Raw genomic sequence first — 25,065 nt, 5'->3', positions numbered from 1 at the left:
CACCAGCCCTTTTTGCATTGGTTATTTTTTAACTAGGTTCTTGCTTTATGACCAGGCCGGCCTGGACCAAAGATCCTAGTAGTTAGAATTACAAGTATGAGTCACTCCATCAGCTAGGATTTGCTAATTTTATGTAGTGCTAAACTTTGATTCCTTTCTCTTAATTTTTTGTGTATCTGTTATTTTGTTTGTTTTGTTTTGGAGTTACCACAAGGCTTATGTACAACATCTTTTAGTTATAATTTACTATTTTAAGTTGATAACAACTTAAATTCTCTTGCATACAAAGCACTATACTTTACCCTCCCCCTTCACAATTTATATTTTTGATGTCCCAATTTACATCTATCTGTTTACATCCTGTATTCATTAACAACTTATTATAGCAGTAGTTAGTTTTAAGCACTTTGACTTTTAATCTCCATAGTAGACATATGGATTACTGACACAGCACCCTGATAGTATTGGAATTGTCTGGATTTAACTATATGTTTACGTCTTTCTACTAGTCAGTTTTATACTTTCATAAGTATTCATGAAAGCAATTATCATACTTCAATTTCCATTTCAAGAACTTCCTTAAGCATTTTTCATAACACAAATTTAGTTGTAATGAATTCCCTCAGCTTTTGCTTTCTGTAAAAGACTTCATTTCTCCTTGATTTTTGAAGGACAGCATTGCTGGGTATAGTATTCTTTGATAACAGGTTTGTCTTCTAGTACGTTGAATAGATCATCCTATTCTCTCCTGATTTGCAAGGTTTCTGCTGAGAAATCCACTGAAAGTCTAATGGAGATTATTTTATTATGAGTAGTTGCTTTTTTTCTGCTGGTTTTAAATTTTTCTTTGCCTTTGACTTTTGACAATTTGATTATAATGTGCCTTGGAGAGTGCCTCTTTGGATTGAGTCTATTTGGAGACTTTTGGGCTTTGTGTAAATAGGTAGTCATATCTCTCTCCAAAGACTTGGGAAGTTCTCAGCAAATATTTCCTTAAATAAACTTTCTCTTTCTTGAACTTCCGTAATGTAAATATATGTTCACCCTATAATTTCCCATAAGCCCAATAGTCTGTTAATAGTCTTTTTCATTGATCCCCCCCCCTTTTCTCCTTTTACTGCATCATTTAAAAACATCTATCTTCAAGTTCACAGCTTCTTTCCTCTGCTTGATCTAATTTGCTATTGAAGCTCCTGATTCTATGCTTTTTATTTCTTTGATTGGATCCTTCAGCATTAAGATGTCTATTGGGTTCTGTTTTATGATATCCATCTAGTATTTCTCACTCAAATTATGTACTGTTTTCCCTATTTTATTGAATCATCTATTTGTTTCCTCTTATATTTCACTAAGTTTTCTTAAGTCCATTAGTTGAACTCATTTTTAGACCGTTTACAAACTTACATTCTTTGGGGTCAGACATGGATTAATTATTATGTTTCTTAGGTGGTTTCATGTTTCCCTGTTTTTATGTTTCTTGTGTCCTTACATCGATGCCCCACTCCTGGAAGTACAGTCACTTCTAAATGTTACAGAATGATTTTTGGGGAGAGGTCTTTTTTTTTTTTTGTCTTTTCTTTTTTGGTGGTGGGATAGAACAGGATGATTTTTGTAGGAGAAGCTTTCCACCTGCAGATGGGCCTGTCTGCAGCTGGGCCAGGTGTGGAAGCCCTGAGTCCAGTAGGATAGTCTTCATAGAGCTTCTTCAGTTGCAATCAACATTAATGATGACTTAGTTGCTACAGTGGTCTAAACTACAGGATTTTGTGGCAGTTATGATGGTTGTGCAGGTTATTAGGGTATGGGCTTCAGAGATTCTCGTGTTCTTGTCTTCCTTACAGTGAGGAGATTTAGCTGAAGGGCTCTCTCCCAATGTTGAGTCTGACAGGCTCACAGAGTAGCCACAGCAGCATGGAGGTGCAGGGCACTCAGACAAAGTGGCTGGGAGTGAAGTTCCTAGGTTTAAGGTCCTATGAAACTGCTGTTGGACCTGTGACTTGAGGCAAAGATTCTGTCTCCACAAGTAGATACTTTTCTCCACCAAGCGGGCTGTTTCTTAGAGGAACATCCAGCAGCTCAGGCCCAGGAGGCTGAGCTGCACCAGTGAGAGGTAGTGCATAGCACTGAGTATAACTCTGGGGAAGAAAGGGTGCTCTGGAAACTGAGGGCAGAACCCAAAACCAAGTGTGCATAAGATATTACATTGTGGTATCTCTGAACACTCAGGCAATAGGACATATAACTAGTCCAGCCTCGGTAAAGCCAGGGGCAGTAGCAACAAGGATGCAGATGTGGCAAGAAGCTGATGTGTCTTGGACCTCAGAGGTCAGGGCAAGAATTACTCCACTCCCCAGAAAGACAGGGTGTCCCAGCAGCTTCAATGGTGGGGGTGAAAGGTTGTCCAGTTCTAGGAAGGCAGGACACTGTGACCGTTTGGGTTGGATGGTAGGACAGCACAGCTTAGCCAAGGTTCTGATTCTGTAAGATGGAGGGTAGCACTGTCAGCTCCAGTGTGCCAGAGGTTCTGAGCCACTGGATTCAGGATATGTTCTCCCCTGTGACTCCAGAGGGAGGAGACGTCTCCTGTACACTGGAGGTCCTAGATCCCCTGGAGTGCTGCCTCAGCTGCCATGCAGGAGCTTTGACTGCTGTGGTGTGCTACAGGCCCAAAGTTCCCCAGGGTACAAAGGATTGCCTCAGCTGTAGCCTTTGCAGGTGCAACCACTGTGAGTCCCTAGGGGCACATGTAACCACTTCAGTTCCACCCAGTGACTGGGACGAGGAGTTAGAGAAGCTCTGAAGTTGTTTGGCCTCAGTAGAAACTCTGTTCAGGGCTGGCATGTTACCAGGCAGTCATGATGAAGTAGCAGCTAAGCTTCAGGGATGAAAGGAAACAATGGCTACTCTCCCCATACAGAATGCAGTATTGCAGTGACTTCATTTCCAAACTGACCCAGGGAGGCGCATCACGGTCCATGGGAGGGGAATGCACTCCAGGTAACTCCAACTGCAGAGCTATGAGCCTTTGAGGACTGCAAGAGTTGTTTTGTTGTTGTTGTGTGTATTTTTTTCCCCAGTCCTGGGGACTACAACTTGAAGCAACCCACTAGCACTTTTCTGTGATGGGTTTTTTCCAGGTAGGGTCTCATGAAGTATTTGCCCCAGCTGGTGTCAAACTGTGACGCTCCTGGTTTTTGCTTCCTGAGTAGCTAGGATTGTAGGCATGAGCCGCTGGCATTTGGCTTCAGGTGTCTTCAATAGTGATAACTATAGGTGTCCCTGGTGGTGAGATGGCTTATAGGGTCCTCTTGCTCACCTTTTTCCTTAGGGACAATTCCTTCCTGTTTCTGAGCTGATCTCAACTTGGGGGCTGCAGTGTCAAAGGCAAAATGTTTCCTCTCCTTTTCTGTGCTACCATGCTGGGTTTTGTGTTCTATAGGATTTCTGCTGCCTCTGCAATTCTTTGATGGTCTTCTTTAGTTATTTTGATCAAACTGCAGTTGCTTCTTTGTTGTTTTTGTATTTTTGTGTGTGACACGGGGGAAGAGCACTAAGAGCTTGTAGTCATCTATTTTTGAAAAGTGTAACTTCAATTGTATATTTTACTTCTGTTTACATTATTTTGGCCATAAGTTAGTCATAATGCCACATGTAGTTATCTGGGAGGCAGAACACTGTGCTTTGGCTATGCAGGTAAAGCTCAGAAATTTTAATACTAAGAAAGAAAAGGAGAGTGGCTAGTGCAGAAAAATGAGAAGCTTCTGTATGTTGCTCTGTTGAATCTCTTCACTAAAAGACCTTAAGGATTAGCAGCCTGGCTTTTTAGAAATATAAAGGATGGCAGAACTGAGTGCCAAGGTTGAAAAATAGGCAGCTTTTGGGGGGGGTAGGGTATGAGAAGAGATTTACTTCTAAATTTTTCCTTAGGCCAAAAGAGTTGAGAACCAAGATGCTGAATTATAGATCTGGAAGAAATTTCAGACATCATCTTGTCTTTAATTTGGAACACATATAAAGCACTCTGGGAAAATGTTAGCTCAATATGGCCTTCTTATATCTCAGAAAGAGATCTTGAGCTTTTTCTAAGCAATATTTTCTACCAATTAATTTTGAGAGAGAGTCAACTCATCCTATTCCTACCCTCTCATTTCTCCATGGTATAGTGTAGTGGTGATGAGAGGGTGGTCATGGACCAAGTCTACCCTGGGTCTGCTATTACACTAACTTAATGACCCTAGAGAAAGATCCAGTTTTTCTAAACATCAGTCTCTTAATCTATAAAAGGGGAATGCTATTCAAATTCAGTTGATAAGGGTTTTAGGAGTTTTAAACAGTCTAAAAATATGTAAGCATCATTCAGAGCAATGGCTGGCATTTGGTCAGCTCTCAATGACTAATAGCTGTGTTATGACCTTATATCTTTCCTCGGGTTAGGAGATGCTCCCAAAATAAAATAGGACTGTGCCTTTAAATAAGCAGCTAAGTTGCATTAATTGTGACTGAAATTAATCAGATAGCATGAATCTAAATTATTTCATATTATTAAAAAGTACATTATATGAATATAAATTAATTTCATAAATAAGACAAAATGGTAAACTACTTATGGGTGAAAACCCAACAAATCTTTTCAAGTACTACCTTACATAGAGGTTGTGCATGAAATATAAAACTATACTAATTGCAAAACCATTCTCTCCTGTGTGTTAAAGGAATTTAACAGTCTCTTAAAATACATCTCTGCTCCAACTTACAGTGTTCTTGTTTTTGGAAACTATTATAAAATAAAAAAGCAATAAATGGAATATTCTTATTTTCAGATTATACAGATGACATACTCATGCAAAAGAGTCAAAAAATTAAAACATCATAAAAAGAAAGCAATGTTATCTGAAATTCTACCTCAATAAAATAACCACTAATTAACATTTTCATATATTTATTTAAAGTAGTGTAAATAAAAAACAAAGCTTTCTGGTCATGGCAGGCAATTCTATAGATAAAATTTTAAAATCTGGACAAAATTGTTAAAAATAATTATTTAAAATCACTAGGAACTATGAAAGTCACATAAATTCTGGACAATAGCTAACTTTTATATCATTGTATTGAGTAAGACCTGTGAGTTGGTGGTTTTTCTTCATGTTCCACTTCATTTCACTAAGCCATGGTCTTAGCTGCTCAAGGAAGTAGCTGTGAAAGTACAAAGTAGGAGACCAGCTGGATATTTAAAAGGGAAATCTTGTAAGCAAAGTAGCCAGGGAAGATCTGGAGATCTAAAAATCTGAAAATGAAAGTACTGAAAATCTTAGCTGTCTATAAACTACACATGAGCATAGGAGACCACATGAAGTCTGTTAAAAAGCAGGTAGAAAGTAAAAGGAGATTTAGTTTGGAAAAACAAAAAGCCAACTTATAGTATAATTTGTGAGTGTACTCATCTTTGACTGAGTGCCTTCCCCAAATATACTCAGGGCTGGAAAAGATACTAGGAAATTTATACTTACCATATGGCCCAGCAATTCATCCATAAGACATGGAAATATGTCCCTGTAAATCTTTATAAACAAATTTTCATTAAAATTTTATTCATAAGAGCCCAAACTGAAACAAATTCAAATGTCTAACAAGCAAAACAAATTGTGTATATCTTTTAAAATGAACATAATTCAGAAATAAAAAGGTACAAGATGAATATATAGAAGAATATGGATGAAGTTTTGAAACATTATGCTAAGTGAGAAAAGCAAGGCCAAAGACTCCATACTGTGCGATTCCAGTTATGTAAAACCCTGGGAAAAGCAGAACTTCAGAGACAGAACGCACATGAGGGGAACCAGAGACTGAGAGGGGAGGAGATCAGCTTCAAGGTGGAGTTTTGGGGGTGATAGAAATGTTCCATATCTTGATGTGTGGAGGTTTCACCGCTTTAAACATTTTACCAAAACTCATTACACTATGCTTAAATGAGTGAATTTTATTGTATGAAAACAATCCCCATAACAAATGTTCACCAACTTTATACTTAATATCCCATCTCCCAAAATTGCTTCTAGTTTGATACATTGATTAAAATTTCTCTAATGTAAATGACCCACTGGAAACTACTCTAACCCTTGATCATCCACGAATTTTAACTGACACATCTCCCAAATAAAGAAAACAAGGCTAGGAATGATAAGGAGAATGCTACAGATTTCACAAATGATTAACAACTTTCACTGTAAAAATTGTCCTAAAGATTCCAGTGTAGAAAAGCAGAAAACCTGTATGAGTAAATGCATACTATTTTATGTCCTTTATTTTTCTAACTTAGTGATGTCTCTATATTTATATGTATTTATATATACCATGCATATATAAATATATACAAATATATACGCATATATACATGTCAATATAATCCTTTTTCAATGAATGCATGATATTATATGACATTCATGTATGCTGTGTGCTATGTTTTATTGATGACTAGCAGGATATTCATGATTTTTTTCCTATTATAAATAATAGGAAGGAATCAACATCTTTAACTAATCCAATTTTGTCCTTATGATAAGAGTGTGTAGAATCTGTCAGATTAGATTGAAAGGACTGTGTGTTTACATGTTTGATATGTATTGCCTTATGTTCCCACAAACACTGAATTAACAGATGAATTTCCTCACATCCCGGATCCTTAATAAGAGATTCCCACTCTTAAATGTTGTAGAAAAAATTATTGTTGCTGTTTTTATACTTATTTTATTTGAATTATGCACTTTTTAAAAAAATTAACTATTTTCTAGATGCACTATTCAGCCATCTGTATTTTCTTGGCAAATTATTCATCATTATTGTTTATTTTTCTATTTATATAGAATTTATATTGAATTCCTGTAATATTATTATAGCATGGATTTATAATTGTCTTCCAGGTAATAATTTATCTTTTCACTTCAAAAATTTTTTTTGAATTTCATTTTTTAAAAATTGTGTAGAGTTAAATTTATTTTTGGTGTTTAGCTCTATCAAATGTAACACAGTATAGATATGTGTAACCACCATTTCAAGGATACAGAAGAGTTTCACCATTCCAAAATATAACTGTAAAATCTCTCTGTAGTCACATTTTCATCCACTCCCAAACCCCTGGGAATCACTGATTTCCTCTTTTTTAACTTCAGCTTATCCTTATAAGAATGTCATGTAAGTGAAATCATACTGTGTGACTTGCTTCTTTTATTCTTGCTAAAATTGATAGAAAAACCAGACAGAAAATCAGCAAGAATATAGAGGAATTCAACAACAGACTTAGTCCATGTTTATACAATGTGTTAATCACCTTGACAACACCCAATGCCAGCAAGGTTGTGGGTATGTTTCTGGTAGAAATGTAAAATAGCATAGTTGTGCTAGGGAACTGAAAGCTGCTTTAAAAGTTAAACGTGCAACAATGTATAAGCCAGCAGCTATGCTACTAGATGCTTCGGATGTCCTCAGGACAGATCTCAAGCAACCCTGGGTGAAGTAGATTCTCCCCACTTTCTCAGTTGTAGCTCACAAAAGTAGTAGCTGTTGTTCACTGTGGAATGTGCTGGGCATGAAACAGTTTGAGAAAAGGGAGAGGTGGCTATGAAAGCCCTGACTGTCTCCCCGAGGGAGAGGACAGCATTTGAGGCTTTACACAATGTGTCCCAGGACCCTGAGGTAAATAAGCCAGGGTGAGGAGCCCTCAGCTGCAGTGCAAGTGGGGCAGACTCCATTCACCATGGTCCGCTTGCATGAGCCTCAGAGGATTGGATTGCAATGAGTCTAGGCTTCTGTTGTTCCTTGCTGACCATCTTTATAAGTAACAAATCTAGTTCATCTAACTTGTGGTTTATGTAGGTGATCTGTCTCAGCAGACTCAGGCAGTTGGGTGATTAAAGAAACTGTAGTACATCTGTGCATGCATACTGGGTGACAAACCCAACCACAAAAGGCTATATTATATATGATTACATATTTATGCTATTATTGAAATGAAAAAATTATAGAAATGAAAAACAGAATATCTATGAATTCTCAGGGGATTAGAACAAAAGAGGGCATGGTAATTAAATGACAATGTGAGGAAATCTCAAATTCTCCAAGACAACATCAGGATGTCTTGATTCTATCAATTCCAGTATCCTACTTATGATATTTGTACTATAGCTTTGAGGTTTCCATTAGAAATTGGGTGAAGGACATACAGTATCTCTTCACAACAACTAGAAGTCTATAGTATGTACTAATACATTTTGTGTATAGTAAAATTTACAAAAAACATTTAAATCAATAAAAACAAATAAAAACATAATAAATATGAGAAAATTTGCTAAATATAAGAGAAAATGTTAATTCAATGCAGTAATACAGGCCAATTTCTGAACTCTGTTATCTACATATGTTACACATCTATATATCCATCCCTTTGGCAATACCAGTCTTGATTACTGCTGCTTTATGTTGTCTCCCTCCTTCCCTCCCTCCTTCTTTCCTTCCTTCTTTTCTTCCCTCCTTCCTTTCTTCCTTCCTTCCTTCTTTCCTTCATACCTCTGTCCTTCTTATTCTTTCTACCATTGTTGTCGTTCATTTTAACCATTTATAAGCATAAAAATCACACATACAACATATACACATAAAGAGGTACACACATATATTAAGATAGCAACATATTATTGTTAATATTATTTTGAACAAACTACTGTCTCTAAGTTCAATTAAGGATAATGAAAATCAAAAATTTTATTTTACCTTCTGTTATTCCTTCTACATTATTCTTTTTCTCTTTCTAACCTGTATCATTTTTCTTTCCTCTGGAGAGCTTTTTTAAAGATAAGTACATTAACAATAAACTTTCTCAATTTTTATTTGTCTGCAAAAGTATACCTATGTCACTTTTGAATAATAATTGTTGAAGGATACAAAGTATTTTTGTTTTCAACTTTTTAATAGTATTTCACTCAACTCCTTTTTCTTTCATGTTTCTGCAGAGATGTTAGATGGAATTCTTAACTTTGCCCTTTTATAAGGAAGGGTTACTTTCTAGTATGTTCTCTGCAGATTTTTTTCTTTTTCTTTAATTTTCTACAGTTTGAATACAATATACCTAGGTATAGTTTGGGGGATTTTTTGGGTTTGTTGTTGTTTCTTGTCATTTATCCTACCAGAGACCATTACTCTGACTTTCCTCAATCTCTGATTTGGTGTCTAATATTAACCTGGGGAAATTCTCAGTCATTATTATTTCAAACATTTTTTTCTCTTTCTTCCCATTCTGGTATTCCTATATACAATTAGAATTGTCCCACAGTTGTTGGGTAGTCGGTTCTGCTTTTCTTACTCTATTTTTGCTCTTTGCTTTTATGCTGTGGAAGTTTCTATTGTGATATGCTAAAGCTCAGAGGTTCTTTCCTTAGTTGTATATAGTCTACCAATAATCCCATCAAAGACATTCTGTTGCAGTGTTTTTGATCTCTAGTATTTCTACTTGATTCTTAAAATTTCTCTTTGCCTACATTGCCCATGCGCTCTTGCATGCTGTCTACTTTATCTATTAGAATTTACTGCTGCTTAATCTAAGTCTGAATCTGATGTTCAGTCTGCCTTTTCACATCACAATTTTGTATATTTCAGATGCCTCCTAGGTTTTTTTATTCATACCCAGACATGATGCAGTGGGTACAGTGTAGTGCAGTAAATACACCTTTAGCATGTGCTGATACCATGTGAGGAGGGAACCAGTCTCTGTTCTATGGTTACATCTCAATCTTTCAGTGAGCCTATGACTCTGGATTGTGAACTTCACCAGGCTTCTCTGTTCTCCATTTTCCTCTCACCTCACATGAGACAGAGTAACAAGAGTGAGTTGAAGGTGGGTATTTCCTGTTCCTCAGGTTTGTTAGAATTGATAAAACAAACAAAGAAAAGTTTAAGTTCTTATAAAAAAAAATTAAATGTTTCTCTTGAGGGCAGATATTAAGAGAGGAATAATCTGGAGTATTTCAAATGGTTACTTTTTGTCTCCCCCTGCTGGAAGTAAGGAGAATTTTCTCCAGTATTCCCTGAGGACCTGATGAAGCTCCTAGGGTAAAACTCACAAAAGTATCAGAGTCCATCCGTGACTGGCCCCTCTATCCTCACTCCAGCATTTTAATTCACATACTTGTCCAGACACATACATTCAAGCCATGGCAAAGCTCTGATTCTCCAATGAGATTGTATTTGGGTAGGATCTTTTGAAGTCACAGTGTGGTGATCTATGTGCACCAAGGAAATGTCGAATAAGCAAAAGAGAGAAGACGTGCAAGTCTGATAAAGATCCCTGTATAGACACCAGCCATCTTCCAGAACTATGAGAAATAAATTTGTGCTGCTTAAGACACCTAGGTATTTTGTTATGGCAGCCTGATCATCAGACTAAAACAGTTTGTAACATATAAATCTTGAGCATGCCTATTTACTAATAGTTTCATAAACTACTTCATTAAAAATAAAAAACAAGGTTTGAGAAAATGAGATGACTTTTCTGATTATGATACTAAGTAGTATAGGATAATTATTATATCTAAGGAAATTAAAACTTTACCAAATATAACATAAATTTCTTACCACTAGGCACTAAATAAACTGAGAATGTTATTTTTATTATTAAAATATATGAGGTTAACTTTAAACACATCACTGGGAAATATGGTTCAGATTATCCTACATAATAAATGCACTAGCCGCAGGCTAATTGTACTCTAAACTCAGAGTTATATTTTATTTGAAATGTGATTGATATTGACATTATGCTTATTTACTGCTGTAAATATAATAAATAGCAATACTATAAATATGCCTACAAAGAAGCATAAAGGCATGGCTGTTGTCCTTAAAGAACTTTCAGCATTTCAAGGGAGGATAATATAAGCATACTAATAACTTGATCAAGCAAGTCCCTTAAGAGTGGAACAAAGAAAGTGCTTACGGAACTTCACTCCATCTGGATCGAAGGCCCCAGGGGTATAATTCAGCTAATCAAGAGGGCATAAATTCTAACTTTGTTCCACTCCACATTCTCAGATGACAGGGCCAGAAGTCTGCTCCCATTGAGATCTATGATTCTTACTATGCGAACCCAAAAAAAACCAATGACTTATTCTCTGATGACATGGACTCCTATTTGGCTTGGTTAACCTGCTCTCACTTTCCTTAGGAGAATAATTGAAGTGAAGGAAGTTGCATGTAGTGATTGGGAGTTTTGTAACTAAGAAAATTCTTAGATTTAGGGGCATATGTAGCCTTTCATGTACAAAGTTCTCATTTTAACCTACCTCAGGCTACCCGGCTTTACTGATTTATAGTTAATTAGGATTGAGATTTTCATTGAAAATTCGAATACTTATATGCTTTTTTGTATGCATTTCAGATCATGTTGGCTGAAGCAAATAATTATAACAGCACTCAAGAAATGAATGAATACCACAGGGAAGAGTTTCAACCATCCCTGCCCCTGACAACCTGTAAGTAAATCCTGCTGTGTTCCCTGTTCACAGAAATATCTTTCTGACATCACTTGCGATAGCTGAAAGATTTCTTTCCCTATCAAGCAACAAAATCCCAATACCATTTTTTCACTACTTAACCGTGTCTCACAATCCCTTAAGAAAATTTGCATTGTTTGCTGTTAGACATTTACACTATTTGGGACATATAGAGGTTTAGTTATTATATCTGAGATCAATTCCCATTATGGTAAATGAACAGCAATCGGGGATAAAGATAAGAGAGGAAATCTATATTAATTATGGCAAACAAGGCAGAATATATTGTCCTTCGAGTGATTCAATAATATTACCCTGTTGTACATTCAAGGCATTTGATAATAAATGCATAATTGCAGTAAAGAAAAGTATTCATTGTACAATTTCTACTTGCATCTTTTAAATACGTCACTGTATAGCTGTCAATGCAGTAAGACTTTCTTCATTACTAATGGTCAAAAAAAATTCAAAATACAATTAATCAACTCTAAACTACCTATAACTGTCTCAACTTATCTATAAACCTTTCCATTATTCAAAAGAAGAGACATCTATGAGAAATAGCTAATTGAACAAGTCCAGGGATGCCTCTTTATAAGATATGAAGTCCTTTCAGTTCCTTGCTTTGTAATTTGCTGCTTATGGAAATATTTTGTATTTGAGAATGCCTAAAGTGAAAATACTTCTGTTGTAGTTGAAGAGCTCTATAATTTGGCTTCTTTATTGACTGGAAATATTAATGTTTCTTTATTAACAGACTACATAAATGCATCTGTTACTCTCATCATCACCTTATGATCTCACGGCAAGGGAATGCTTTATCTATAAATCTATGATTAGTACATTAATTTTTTGACATTTATATCTTATTTATTTTTACTTTTAAGTTTTTTCTTACTTCCTAACTCAAAGGAACTTATTATTATTATTATTATTATTATTATTATTATCATTATTGTGCTGGGGTACATTGTGACCTTTACAAAAGTTCTTATAATATATCGAATATATCATAGTTGAATTTGTCCCTTCCATCATTCTTCTTTATCTCCCTTCCCCCCATTCCTGAAATAGTTCAAGAGATCTCATGTTTTCATTTATATTCATATGTACACAGTATTTGAATTTTAAAAATTATCAAATTATTATTAAGTTTCATTAAGAAAACACACAGCTTCAAAACTACTTTAAGAATAGGCAAGCTGGATGTCGTGCCTTTCAGAAAATGAGGTTAATGAGGCCCTTTAGAAAAACAGGATTTTTCTTATTTCCAAACTGCCTTCTTTTGAAAGTTCATTTAGTTGTAAATTTATTTGCATGCTACACTAAACCATTAAATATTGACCCATTGAGAAATCACAGTATGATATGCTTTATCATCTATCACTTTTATACAGCTATTGTTAAACATTAATTTTGCCTAATTTTATTAAAAATATCTATTCTATTCACCTAGCTCCTGATTCCTCAGTGAGAAGGGTCTACAGAGTTACCAAAATGAGTAGCTAAATATCACTGAACATTAACTTAATGTAGAGATTTTCCACCTGAGGAGATGCTGTTTCTCACTAACTTGACACTTCACCTCTTAAGCTTTATAGTTCTTGACTAAAACTGGAAGTAATTGTTTTGTTAACTCCAAGAGAAAAATCTTGATTCTATGATTAAATGAGAAGTGAAATTTTTCTAATTGTTTATGCTTTCTGACTAAAAAAGAAATCTGAAGACTAAGGATCTATATTTGGTCCAACCTCTCCTAACTGATAACAATTGAATCATAAAGTGCCTATTACCTTATCCATCAGAACACTCACTCCCTAAATAACACACACACACACACACACACACACGCACGCAAACATGGAGATTTGTTTTTTAAATGCTGGAGTCCTATGGTCAATCATTTCCTACACCCATGAATAGTAAGTTTAAAACAGAGAATATGATGCTGAATGAAATCTAGTCATAGTGTCTTACCTTATTTCAGGGACTAATTCTGATATTAAAATAAGCTGTTCATTAATGTTTTTCTTAACCATTAGTAATCTGTATTCCTATTTTGATAGAGTTCTGTGATGTGTTTTAGTGTTCTTTTCTCTTGAATAACAAGAGGACAGTTCTGTAATTTGGTTTCCTCATTGACTTAAATATTAATTTCCATTTGGTTATTACTTTTAAATCCTAAGAATTAGAGTCTTTTAAAGGTCACCATGCAGATAGAGTCCTGAGTGTTGTTTTGCCACCTAAAGTCAGAGTCCAGACTTCATGACTCAGGAATGAGCATAGTATCTTAAGCCTTGGGAGACTCTTCAAGCTGGTTGTTGTTATCAGAGCCCTGGAATTTTTCAGGGGGTAAGGTAATCTTTTCTGGCTTTCTTTGAGATGAATTCTGTATGACACATATCCAGTAACCTCAAATTATGTTTCAGTAAACTTTTGGGATATTAGGATATCTGCTATATAGAATGAAGAAACAGCTGAAGTAAAGTAAGATTCTCTTCTTAGGAGAGGGGGATTTATTATTATGATTTTTTCTTAAAAATGTTAGTATCTGTTGTTCAGGTAGTAAGTAATAAAATCCTGTGTAAGAGGGAGAGGGATAATTTTCTCTCAGTAGTTGTCTTTATGAACCTGGAAAAGTTACTATACTTTTCCCAAGTTCTATTGCCTTAGCCAAAAAAACGAGGATGCCAAAAAGGGTGATTCCTCTGATTTCTCCACATGCTAAAGCCCTTTGATTCTATAAACAAGTCCAGATATTTTGTACAGGTTGACTCCAATCTGGAGAAAATTCAACAATGATATGATACATCACTCATCTATTTTCTAGAAAATAAATGAGATCCCATCATTAGCTCAGACCTCTCCACTGATATCTTAGATCCATATTGATAGGTTTGGTGCCATTTAAAATCTCTTGCTGAGTATATTGAATAAAAACATTGGCTTTCATGTCAGAAAGACCTAGGCTTGAATTCTAAATTTATTACTGCTTAATTCTACACTTATTAGTGCTAAGATTAGTGCTAAGAACTATATGAGCTTTCTCTAAATAATAATTCCCACTTCATAGTCATTTTAGTGGATGTTATATAAATGCATATGAAGAATCTGGCACAGTACCTGGCATCTGATACATGTTCAAAATGAGCCGTTTTTATTATTGGTATTACTAATGACCTGTGCTCTCCCCTCCGGCCTCAATGGCATACATGGTTAATGGTCATCATCTTAATGAGCTTAATGAGCATGACATTGGAATCCAGTGAATATTAAAGCTTCAGGTAGGCATTTCTAATTGATTGATATGGCACTCAGGGAAAAACAAATTAGCCTTCTTTGATTTTTCTTTAGGCTTAGCCTACAGCCTTAAAAATAGGAAATAAAAAAAAAAAACACTGGATGAGGAATGTTTATGTACTAGGCAATAAAAATTCACAAAATAAAATTTAAAAATTTAAGTCATAGTTATTTTACATAAATTTCTGCCTCCCTTTATTTTTGGATCTTCAGAAGTCTTTCATTAACAAACATCTCAAAATTTGTTGCGAAATCAGGCTTAAAATAATACTTCAAGTCATACTATGGTGCATTCAGAATGCCTATTTTATACAAGTCACTATGATTTTAAAAATATAATGACAACTTTGACAGAGTTCTTAGAAGTAATGTTTTTGAAGTTTTGCATATCATTTGGTACAGGAGAAGAAAAGAGAGAGATGACTTTAAAACTTCTGACTATATTGAAATATTTCCCAGAGAACTATCAAATCAACCTAGACAAACATTCAAGATATTTCACATCTGCGTGGTAAGTCCAAACGCATTTCAGAACCTCACTCTTCTCTGAACAACCGTGAGGCAATGCTGACAACTGAGGGTGGTGTGGGATGTTCAGGCAAAGGCTGACTCAGAAAGGTAAAGCACTAGTAGAATTAAAAAAGAGTTATAATTGAATGAAATGAAGGGTAATTTAAGGTATCATAGTTTGAAAGAAAAAATGTCTGAATCCATTTTAACCTGTCTACCCTCTCTTTTGAAACAAAAATTACATCGTCTAAAACATCATTAATTTATCACCCTTGTTAATAAAGTTTCAATTTGCAGAGAATTTTATGCCTTGTATTTTACTTCTTAATATATGTGATATACGTGAAGGAAGATCATATTTGGTATTTTGAAATATCTCTTCATGGAGTTAAAATAGATTATATTACAATTGATTAAATATAATTATCTGAAAAGACACTTGCCATTGTTTTATATAATTAGAAGTAGAAATTTACCAAATTTGAAATTGTTTTAATAGTTGAAAGTGATTATAATGTACTTTCTTTTCTAAAACTAATTGGAGGTTAACTACACAGCAAATCAAAACCTGATTTTTTTGACAGTACATTTGATAAGGATATTTTTAATGAAGGTATTTTAGAGCAGTGATCTTGGGTCTGACAGATTTTGATGGTAGCTATGAAGTGATTGAGGCTAGTCAGGTGATTAAAAAAAAGTGTGAATATGCTACGTCCATTTTTCTAGCAATAGGTCAGAATTAGTCATGCTAATGAACATCCTGGAGTGTAATTTCAAATGTAATGGATGATGTGTGAAATAAAAAGAAAATGCTACTTCTTTTTTAAGGCCATTTTCCACTGGAGCATCTATAAGATGCTAGAACTCTCTGTAATGGAATAATTTAATTCTTTCAACAATTTGTTCTACTATCTCCATTTGGTAACTGAAAACTCAAACAGGAAATTTTAGAAATTTTTCTAGATTAGAGACTTAATTTACATAGCATTTCTTCTCATTCTCCATGTTACAAACACTCTGACTACCACTCTCACCTCTTAACAAGATTTATAGATTCTTCTGCCTGACATACCTTTCCCTTGTAGCTTTCAAATCTCACCTCCTCAGAGAGGGCTCCTTTGACCATGCTATTTGAATACATCCAGTAGCCCATTCTATTTCCTTTTTGAAATGATAGTTATAAAGTGGGTTTTGATGCAACATTTCCATAAATAAATAAATAAATAAATATATATATATATATATACACATATATATATATATGTGTATATATATATATATATATATATATAATAGCCCAGTTTGGTTCATTCCTCCATTATCCTCCCTCTTCCCCCACCCCACTTCTTAAAATGACTTCGACATGTTTCAGTGTTCTATATTCGTACATGTATTAAAAGTATCTCAACCATATTCACCCTCCTTTACTGTCTTCATTTACCCTTCTCCTCCCACTATTACCTTCCCCTTAACATGACCTGTTTTCCTTTCTTGTCCTTCATTGTTTAAGTGTCTATTCATAGTACAATGGGATTTTGCCTTGATATTTTACCTTTAAATATATTTTACTTTAATTAGTCTAATCTTCTCTATTACTCTTCCTTACCTTCCCCCTACCTTGTATTGTTCAGCAGTTTTCAGTGTTTCATTGTGACTTGTTCCTACACAGATGTTATGTATTTCAGTATTATTCACCATCATTCTTTTCTTCTTTTCCTCTTCCCTTAGTCTCTACTAACAGTCCCACTTATGGAAACATGTTCTGTATATACATATATGTATATATAATGCTTATGTTTGTATTTGGATCTATCTTCTACATATAAGAGAAACATTTGACCTTTGTCTTTCTGAACCTGGCTAACTTCACTTAACATGATGTTCTCCAATTCCATCCATTTATCTGCAAATGACAAAATTTCATTCTTCTTTATACTGAATAATATTCACTATATATATATATATACATATATATATCACATTTTCTTAATCCATTCATCAGTTTTAGGACATCTGGACTATTTCCATTGCTTGGCTATTGTGAATAATGCTGCAATAAACATGGGTGTGCAAGTGTCTTTATTGAATCCTGGTTTACATTCCCTGCCTAGGAGTAGTATTGCTAGATCATATGGTAGTTCTATTTTTAGTTTTTTTGAGGCGCTTCCATACCGCTTCCATAGTGATTGTATTAATTTACATTCCCAAAAACAGTACATAAGGATTCCTTTTACCAGCATCCTTGCCAACAATTGTTGCTGTTTGTGTTCTTGATGATACCATTCTAACAGGAGTGAGGTAGCATCTTAATGTGGTTTTGATTTTCATTTTTGTTATGGTCAGGGATGTTGACATTTCTTTGCCATGTCTTTCGCCCTGTACAAATATCGATTCAAAGCAGATCAAAGACCTTAATATAAGGCTTGAAACTTTGAAACTACCGAAAAAAAGAGTAGGAAATACATTGAAACATATATGTATAGACAATAAATAGAACTCCAGTGGCGCAGCAATTAAGCAAAAGGATTGACAAATGTGACTACATGAAATTCAAAAACTTCTGCACAGCACAAGAAATGGTTACCAGACTGAAGAATCATCCCACAGAATGGGAGAGAATCTTTGCCAGCTATACATCTGACAAGGGATTAACAACCAGAGTATACAGAGAGCTCAAAAAACCTAAACTGCCAAAGAATCAATGACCAAATGAAGAAATGGGCAAATGAATGAAACAGAAATTTTCAAAAACAGAAGTACAAATGCCCACTTTATTTATCTTTTCCTTTGTTAAAGGCTGAATTCCCTCCCCCATTCTTTTATTAAAATCCTAATCCTCTAATGATTGAACATAGATCCTTTAAGGAGGTAGTGAAGCTTAAAATAGGTAAAATGGTTGATCCACATTTCAGTGTGACTGGTGGCACACATGGGGAAGACCATATAAAGATACAAAGAGAAGATAGTCACCTACAATGCAAGGTAAGAGTACTCAGAGGAAACCAACCTGCCAACACTGATCTTGGACTTCTAACCTCTAGAACTGTGAGAAAATCAAAGTCTTTTGTTTGAGACAACCAGAGTGTGGTCTTTTGAATCAGAGAAATCTATATTATCATTGTCATTAATTTCCTGTCCATTGTCCCATTTCTGGAACATTGAATCCTGGAAGGCAAGGGCTTTGTCTTATTTTCAATAGTTTTTTGGCGTCTGGCAAAAGGGCTAGTATTTACTGATTGGTGAATAAATTACTGATGGATCAAAGAATGACAGTAGATAACAAAGCTATATGCATGTTTTTCTAAATCTAAATTTGATTCTCTAGTTATCATATGCCTTCTGTAAACCATACAACACCAAGGATGAGGAAAGGGGTTCTGACATAATTATCCAAATAGAGGCATTTCAGTATTCTAGAATTAGGAGTCAGGATGTTGATACTTTACCTAAATATTTGGGAAACAGGAAGAAAGATTACTTGTTTGTGTAGTATATAGGGACAAAGACACAATGTTAAACTCCATTGAAGAGGTTTTCCGCTGGTTCGAGCCACCTCCAAGTTCCTCAAAAACAACCAAAGCAACATGTCTCTGTTGCTTAGCTTCATGACTTGAGAAGGCAACATGTCCAGGACCTATAGTCCCAACTCTACCATTTGTTCCTGATTGATCAGGAAAGACCAGGCAGGGGAGACAAGTGACAAAACTGACTTTTAGATGAAAAGTCACCACCCTAAGTCACAGGGCTGAAAAACAGAACTGAAATGGCATTTCAAGCTCACAGACATGACTCTGTGGAGGGGAGCAGAGGAGCTTAGCTAAAGTTGGAGCCCTGTGCTTTACAACTGATTTCATTAACAAGCCTGAAGTGAATTAACCCTGGCCTGCCAAGTGTGCAGGCCCAACTCCCAGGCTCAGCCAGGAGCTGCTTAGCTGGGAGTCCTGCCAGGGCTGGCTGGCACCTGCCAAGAGTCCAGAACAATTAAGCCAAACCCCAGGAAGACTTGTGAAGACTAGGAGATGGCAGCTTGCTGGCTTAGAAGTTGCTTGATTCTGATCTACGTAAAGTACCTAACTATTGTGTTAAGAATTCAATATGTAGGGGACATTGCAGAAGTGCTTCACCACCTGAATTATCTCATGTTATCCTTACAACAGCCTTTTGAGGTACACTGTTGTTATCACCATTTTCCCCACTTTACAGATTAGGACACTGAGAGACAGAGGTAGAAATTATAAAATATGCCTACTAATTTTCTGATATTCCCTTCAAGAGGTTAGGTCTAATTCTATCCCCCAGAACAGAAGGTGAGATTAATGACTCAATTCCAAACAATTATATCAGGTAGAGATGACACCTATGTGACTACTGGGACTAGGTCAGAATGGTGATGTAACTTCCATCTGGCTCTGGCTCTCCTAAGCCTCCATGAAAGAGGCAGCCTAAGGGCCACCTTGCTGGAAGACCAAGTGGGGAGACCCCATGGAGAAAGCTGGAGCTACCCCACCATTCCCACCCCAGCTTCCTTCACTCTAGTCTCAGCAGTTTGTGTGCATCTCTCCAGCCCTGGCAGCAGGCATCTAAAATGCCCCTGTCCCTAGCCCCTGCTTGGCTGAAACTGCATGGTTGACTCAGAAATAAGGACCCAGCTGAGTTCAGTCAACCTCAGAAGCATGAGCGATAATAACACAGAATGGGTCTGGCTAAGTGTGAGATGCTTTGTTTTGCACTCACTGCTGAAACAATGGTGCAATCAGCCACCCTGGATCATGTGGTCAGACAACCAGAGAATGGCAGAACCAAGATTTGCTGGGCCCTGTGCTCAGCCAGTGAAGCCAGTAGTACAGCCCTCATGGTCTTGTTGATTTATTCTACCCATTGTGGGGACGGGCAATGCACCTGAATCAACCTTGTAGGTTGGGAAAATCAATTAGTAACTCAAGTATAGCATTTGTGTTCAGTGCCTGGGACATGGGAAGGTCACTCTCTGTCTGCTCTGATTTGTTTATGTTCCTCAATGTTCATGTGTTGGAAGCTTAATTCCCAATGAACAGTATTGAGAGACAGGCCCTTTAGGAGGTGCTCATGAATGGATGAATGCTATTGCAGAAGTGGATTTGTTATAAAAAAGGAGTGAGTCTACTGTTGCTCTCTCACACGCTTTCTCTTGCCCTGTTGTCTTCATCCATGAGATGATAAAAGCCCTTGCAGAAGGTGTTCAGTCTTGGACTTACCAGTCACAGAACTACATTTCTGTTCTTTGTAAATTATCCATCCTCAGTTATTCTATTACAGCAGCAGAAAACAAACTAAGACACATCCTAGTTAATGGCAACTTTATCCTTACAGATGCTCAGCCATGGACCCTGGCAATTTTCCTCAACATCTTTCTTTTTTTGTGCATCACACATCTAATGTGTCCACCGATCTGTTTGGCCATACTTTATTGTGAGTATAGGCGGGCTCTCCCTGCTTCAGCCGGGGCCCTTTCCTTCTCTCTCAACACAACAGCTAGAGCAATCCCAATAATTTGAAAGTCAGATCCTTTTCCCTCTCTTCCCCAAATCCTCCAGTGACAGTCCATTTCCCTGAGCATAAAAAACTAAGTCCTTCCTTTGACACACAATGCTCTCTATGACCTAAAACTTCCTCCCACACACCATATCCACCCTATGCTCTCTGGCCCTGCCTCATCTCCTGGCTTAGCGCTCTGGCTATGCTGTTGTTTGGTTTTTTAGTTTTTTGGGGTTTTTTGGTGGTACTGGGTTTGAACTCAGGGCCTTACACTTGCTAGGTAGGCACTCTACCAGTTGAGTCACTCTATGAGTCCTTTTTGGTTGGGTGTTTTTCAGGATAGGGTCTTGTGAACTATTTCCCCAGGCTGGTTTGAGACCCAGATCCTCCTGATCTCTGCCCCCTGAGTAGCTAGGATTATAGATGTGAGCCACTGGTGTGTGGCCTGGCTATGCATTGAACATACCAGGCACATCCTGCCTCTGGGGCTTTTCACCTGCTGTTTCCTCTGCCTAAGTTGCTTTTCCCACTGCTCTCTGCATGCCTCACTTCTTCACCTGTGAAGCCAGGGCTCCTTATCAATGCCTTTCCTCCCTACCTATTTAAAATGACCCCTGCTCCATTCTTCTCTAGCCTTCTTCCCCTTTATATTTTACTCCATAGCACCTATGGCTCTCTTATACACTCCTATCTTATTCATCTTATTCTCTATCTGTTTCTCTCCACTAGAATATGAGCTCCAGGAAGACAAAGACTTTCATCTGTCTCATTCACTGCCCCTGGGTTCATGCAGGGCACATAGTATTTGCTCAGTAAAGAGTTGCACATGAAAAAAAGAATTTGTAACGATTTATATACTCTTTAAACATTGTTCATATAAAGCCAATAACTCAGAGAAACTGAATTGGAAAAGAGCATAATGGATCCAACTATGATGAACTGGAAAATGAGATCAAACATATTTCACCTAGAAAATCTTCCATAACTTTACAGATTGTTTATACCTAATGATTCCTATGTATATTTTCATTACACTGTCCACCTCATTGAACTGATATTATATGTGTACAAATGCCTACTACCAGATGGTATTGTCCAGTTATCATGTCTTAATTATCTTTGAATCTTGAGTGATTAAAAAAGATTGTTGACCAAAATTAACAACTTACAGCCTCTTCCTTGATCTTTGTTTTTAAACAATGTAAATTCTGATAATATATGTACTCACTATGATTATCATTTTTTTACATTGAAAAATAGTGTTTATGTTTATCAAGAACAACATGATGCTTTGGAATACGTGTGTGTGTGTGTGTGTGTGTATGTGTGTGTGTGTGTGTGTGTGTGTCTGTAACACAATCAATGCATCCAGCTGTTAACTGAAAGTTTGGTGAAATATATATACATTGTATCAGCAGGTGGGAGAAGAGGGAAAAGAGAGGGTGAAAGAAAGTGATTATTATAGAAGCACATTACACATGCATGAAAATTACACAATGAAACCAAGCAAAAATTGTTAAAATGGAGCAGGGAGGAGGGTGCATGGTTAACGAAGAGTAAAATAGATGTGGCAAATTTTATCAAAGTTCATTACATGCATGTTGTAAATATTACAATGAACCCCCTCTGTACAATTTATACTGTTAAAAAATAAAATAGATTAAAAAATATATGAATTCATATTTTGAATTGGATAAATAAAGCTAGTTACCATACACATCATCTCATACTTAATTCTGTGATAACTCTACAAACATATTCTTATTAATTATAAAGAATGTATTTTATTGTGATTAACTATAGTTATTGTGTTGTATAATAGACCTCTGTAATTTATTTTCTAATTTAAATGAAATTCTCTACTATTCAATCAATATATTCCAAACTCTCTTCTTCCCTTGCCCTGGTAAATAAAATTCCACTCTCTGCTTCTATGAATTTGTAACTTTTAGACTACATATGTAAGTGAGAGCATGTAAATTTGTCCTTTCTTGTCTTTCTTTTTTAACTTAACATAATGTCCTCCAAATCATTCATGTTGTCACAAATGACAGTTTTCTTCTTTTCAAAGGGTGAGTAGTATTCCACTGTGTATATACTGAGATGATTACATTAATAATATTTCAAAGAGCAGTCCTTCAAAATAGTTCAAATATTTCTCAGCGATGATCATTAGACATGCCACTGGTATGCCTCCTTTGAAAGGTCAGCAAGCATGTATATAAGGCAAAGCAGAAGCTATAACAGGTAGATTTAAAGTCTATAATGTTGAGCTTCTCCCCGTTAGTCTGATTAATGGTTGGATTTTAACTTCGTCACTTCCTAAGGTGATCTTGCATAAGCTATTTATTTTCTGTAAGCAGAGGGTATTTATCTGGTCATGTGTATGGACTGTTGAACACATTAAATTAGGTAATGTATGTAAAGTGCCCAGTATGCTTTTGTGAAATATAGATAATAAAAAGTGACTGTTATTGTTATTATTTCTTCCAAAATGTTTTTTCACTTTATAGAAATATTTATGAGATATAGTCACTGAGATGAACGTTTTCAATGAAATTATATGATTGCATTTGCGGGTGTTCAAACATGTGCTTTCTCTTTAAAGAAGATATACAAATAAATAGAAACAACAAGGTATAAATATTGACATATCAACCTTCGCATAAAAAAGCAGAAGCAATATTCACAGAATTTCAAAAGAGAAAATTCTCATCTTCTCTTTCCTGAGAACACCTATGTTAACATCTTAAGTTGTACATGGAGACTGACCAGTCTGCATTGTCGACTGTGAAGCTAAAGAATGATTCTCTTGCAAAATGCACCAGGACTGGCAGTTGAGGACCATGACAACGACGAGCACGACGAGGACTGAGCAATGAGGATGCTGGGCAGACTTCGACCCTCTCCATATGCTATTTTTAATATAAAAGCTATTCTTGGTTCATGCCGTCATTTCTTTATATAACTTGTTTATTACATACCTACTACATGTCTGAAATTGTACTGGCTGTCTTAATATCATCAAGGCACAAAGAACTCTGCCTTTTACAGGTTACCAGGACAGGTAAACAAACAATGCAAAAATCAGCTTAACACATTACATAAGCATATTGTATGTGAATTTTATTTATTATTTTTTATTCATTTATTCATATGTGCATACATTGTTTGGGCCATTTCTCCCCCCTGCCCCCTTCCTCTCTCCCACCCCCCTCCTCGCTTCCAGGCAGAATCTGTTCTGCCCTTATCTCTAATTGTGTTGAAGAGAAGACATAAGCATAATAAGGAAGACAAAGTGTTTTTGCTAGTTGAGTTAAGGATAACTATACAGAAAGATTTCTAGCATTGCTTTCATGTAGAGATGTGTTACAACCCAGGTTGATTCATCTCTAACTGATCTTTATACTGGTTCCTGATCCCCTTCTCATGTTGACCTCTGTCACTTTAAGGTTTCTATATTAGCTCCTCTGCAGTGGGGACATCAAACGCTTTCATGTTTTGGGTTTCCTACCTATCCCCATACCTCCCATATGTGCTCTCCCCTGGGCATGTGGCCCAAGTCCAACAACATTGCTGTATATGTATTTTAGAAGTAAAAATATCTTTATAGAAAATTAGATCATTAAAGGGCTTAAAAGTACTGAGGGTAGGGACTTGGCAGATTGAAAGTTTAGTAGGTCATCAAGCTAAGTGTCAAATACAAGCTGAAATTGACCTAATATTTGAAAGCAAAAGAATTAGTTAAGAGGATATCTGGGGAAAGAACATTCTGGATAGATGAAATAGCCAGATACCTGCCTACTATGTTCAAGGAACAAGGAATTTCTATGAAAACCAAATGAAATCTTGTCCATGTGGGTACAAAGTGTCAAAGGTTGTAGTGTTAGAAGAGTAGGAGATAAGACAAATGCAGTGCAGCATTTTGAACTTGATCCTGATACAGGAAAAACTGGTGAAACCCAAATAAATTTATAGTTTAGTCAATGTGTTGAACCTATGTTAATTGTTTAGTCTTTATAAAGGTACCATGAGTGTGTAACATTAACAATAGAGGAAATAGGGTGAAGGACATGCAGGATTTCTCTGTCCTGTCTTTAAAGTTCTTTTTAATATAAAATGAATTTAAAATAAACATTCTAAAAACTGTGTGTCAGAGAACATTGACATGTGATTTATACTTTACTTGAATCCCAGTAATTGTTAC

General features: G+C 36.0%; 1 long non-coding RNA gene across 1 annotated transcript in view; it reads left to right on the top strand.

Moving 5' to 3' along the window:
- The window catches only part of LOC141417281 (uncharacterized), a 68,165-nt gene extending 46,161 nt beyond the window's left edge, over positions 1-22,004 (top strand). Inside the window, exons 2-5 of the long non-coding RNA XR_012441812.1 lie at positions 11,420-11,513; positions 15,237-15,345; positions 20,694-20,792; positions 21,588-22,004. This is a non-coding gene — a long non-coding RNA (uncharacterized lncRNA). The remainder of the gene's footprint in view (positions 1-11,419; positions 11,514-15,236; positions 15,346-20,693; positions 20,793-21,587) is intronic.
- Positions 22,005-25,065: the final 3,061 nt, after the last annotated feature.

The sequence above is a fragment of the Castor canadensis genome, chromosome 2, assembly GCF_047511655.1.
Source record: "Castor canadensis chromosome 2, mCasCan1.hap1v2, whole genome shotgun sequence".
NCBI classification, from domain to species: Eukaryota; Metazoa; Chordata; class Mammalia; order Rodentia; family Castoridae; genus Castor; species Castor canadensis.
This window is presented reverse-complemented; position numbering and strand designations above follow the sequence as displayed.